Source organism: Aplysia californica, unplaced genomic scaffold, assembly GCF_000002075.1.
Source record: "Aplysia californica isolate F4 #8 unplaced genomic scaffold, AplCal3.0 scaffold00120, whole genome shotgun sequence".
In the NCBI taxonomy this organism is placed as follows: Eukaryota; Metazoa; Mollusca; class Gastropoda; order Aplysiida; family Aplysiidae; genus Aplysia; species Aplysia californica.
The window spans coordinates 974,825-977,947 of NW_004797390.1; the positions used below are offsets into that span (position 1 = coordinate 974,825).

Below are 3,123 nucleotides of genomic sequence, written 5' to 3' on the forward strand. Positions count from 1 at the left end.
AACAAAACAAAACAAAACAAAAAACATGACGAAAGACGAAGTACTCCATACACTTTTAACAGTTTTGGAGCGCCTGATTCTACCGCGGGGTGACATTTTTTCCTTTCACGTCGCAACCCCAGTTGTGCTGAACAGTCATGTTACAGTTTTTGTTTATCAAATACACTTACATTTGAGGAAATGAAAAATTCAACGCGAACAACTAAGATTCTTGTTGTCGATTTTATGTAGACTTTCTTTTAATGCACGTGTAAGTTCGGAGAAAGAGAAAGAATAACATGTCTGAGATGTTTGAACAAGCGATTTAAAATTAATGATTTATCACTCGCTCTTTTCATTTAAAACTGTTACTTCCTTTGGTGTTTTCTGATATAGTGTGGCGTGGTGCTAGTTTGACAAAGCTCACAAAATCAATTATTGCATCGTATTCACCTTGAGATTTAATGAATGGCTTGATGGCTGAATTATCTCTTGCGCGTGCGATAGATGAGTCTTGACTGGTTTCAATAGCAGCGACTGACAATGTTCTAACGCTTTTGACTGCAGCTTCATCGGGTTGGTTATATACTATAATCCACACAGCTGTAGAACACCTTACCCACCATTGCCTTTGATGTCCTCGTGGTGTGCACTCAGCATTTTGCGTTGTCACGCCTTTTTTTTATCGTCATGCACTAATAATTGTGCGTCTTTGTTTGCCTCTGTTGACAGGGAAAGCTTTATCTTGAGTAAAGGTGGTCCTTAGTTGTGATAACTTGCTTCAGTGTTGGCGTTTGTTTTTTTTGGTTTTTTTTTTTTAGCTTTTAGACTGATGTGAGTCAATGGTGTTCGCTCAAAGGGTTTTGACGAAGTACTTTCAGCTTGTATCTGGTGTTGTGGCTGATTTTTTGTTCAAACTTTTCCATTGTACATGGTGTAGCCTTTAATAGCTGGTTTTATTCTTTATTTGTCTATTCCGTTTCGTTATAGATTTTAACATGCTGTTGTATTTGTATGGGGATGTAGTTCCAGGATCTCATCTTCTAATTTGGCATTTTGCGAATTCAGGGTTATTTTCCTGGGCTGTACCTATTCAGTCACAATAACTGCCTTGAAATGATACATTTGTGTTCATTAATTTGCCACTACAATAAGCAATTTCTCTGTTTGTCTTGCGCACCCAGTTTTATTTGTCCAAAAGTTTGCTTTAACGGTGTCAGTTCAACAGCACGACAAGAAAATATTACATTTGTTTAAAAAAAGAGTCTGTATGAAACTGAACGGAAAATTTAAAGGTACTGATAGATTTACACTAATTCAATCTTTGAAGGGTTTAGGAAAGAGAATGTGTTTGGAGTATATATTTTACGGACTATTATGAAAGCTGCCTTTTCGACAAGAAAAACGTACGTGTAGATTCATAATGAAGCCACATTGCACTCGAAATGGAGAATTTATAATAAACGTCCCCCCCCCAAAAAAAAAAAAGAAAAGGAAAGTAAAGACACTATTGTATAGTTGTTCTGCTATTGCTCTGCCAGTTTAAAGGATATTTATTATCATTGGTGTCAAGAAGTTTGGTGTTAGCGCAGCTTTCGTAGTACACTTATTACTTTTTCCTTTGCACGTGTTAAATCATTCGAAAGTACATGTTTTCTTTTTTTAATCGTTTATTAATTTGTTGCAATTTTATTTGCATTGAAGTCATAGTTTGAGTTATTGTGGGCACTTATAACAATATTTTATTTCATATTGCGTGAACAAAACTTCCAATGAAGATAAACATAGTCTTCTTTCCCTTTATTCAATTTCTCCATCCAAGCTAAATCCTCTTTGATCTTTATCAATAGACCTATTGGGACCTGATTCAACAGTTTATAAAATAGAGTGAATCACAAACGTCTGTCTACAAATGTCTCTCTCTGTCTCTACAATTTATGGTATTTTTTTTCTTGTTGTCTCTCTATAAGTTTATAACACGATAGCAATATATTTAATGTGACGATCGTATAACTTGTTTTTTTTAGAATTTCTCAGTGATTCTAGTTATAAGACTACGATTCAAGAAAAGTAGTCCAAACTGTGTGATATATTTTAGATCTATGTATTCCCATACAGAGCTCAGTCTGTTTTATCCACTGATATTCGAAAACCATTTTACGAGCACATACACTTTAAACTCAGAACTTAGAACATTGATATAAGAGGGTACACTGTTCTAGAATTCAGATTTTACAAAGAAAAAGCCCATTAGAAACACATTACAAAGCAAGCATGGCTACTCGTGTTTTCTAGATTGGAATGTTTAATTTAGGGTTTTAAGTCTTGCATTTGAATAAATTATAAAGATAAGAAGTAAATCTTTATAAATTTGTCATTTCTTTTTCTCTTCTATTCCAGCGAACGGTGGTCCCATGATTCAGTGAGTATTCATTATGCTTTATGTTGAAGGTGTTTCACGGGCCTTTTATCCGCAGAATCTTGCTAGTTTGAAAGAGGCAACCCGTTATGCATGCAGATAAAGGAAAAACCAAACAAAAACAACTACATAGGGGACAAAACAGACCCGCCCCCTCATCCCAAAAAGGAGAAGAAAAAAAGGTGTATGTAGTTTTAAGAATCGTGTCTTATAGTGAAGTTGCTGTAACCTCAACATGTTTATAGATATGCGCCGTACACTCCTAGGTGGGCACTTGAATAGGCGTAAAAGTCTTGAATATCTAGTTCTCACTTACAAAACTGAAGGCAAACGAGGCAGGGATAGACCCAGAGCAACATTAGAGAGCCCAAAGAGATGAGTAAGGGGGAGAATGATGTGATGTAGCTTTTTAGAGCTTCCGAGAAGTGGAATACATGGAGAACCACGATCGCGCCGATGTCTGTTGCAGATTTGGCACTTGATGATCCTTGTACACTCGGTTGTAATTGTAATACACGACTACGCCACATGACAGACGCTAGTACTCTCTATTGTTAGCTAGACTTCTCAACGGGACAATGGTTGTAAAGCACATAGAGCACGCTGTGGAGCGTGAATGTGCGCTATATTAATTCAATTTGTCTTCTTCTTCTTCTTCTTCTTCTTCTTCTTCTTCTTCTTCTTCTTCTTCTTCTTCTTCTTCTTCTTCTTCTTCTTCTTCTTTT

At 36.2% G+C, this 3,123-nt stretch overlaps 1 protein-coding gene across 1 annotated transcript in view; it reads left to right on the forward strand.

Annotated features, from left to right (window-relative positions):
• Nucleotides 1-3,123, forward strand: part of LOC101863426 (formin-like protein 5) — a gene marked incomplete in the record, with an annotated part of 47,541 nt that overhangs the window by 39,266 nt on the left and 5,152 nt on the right.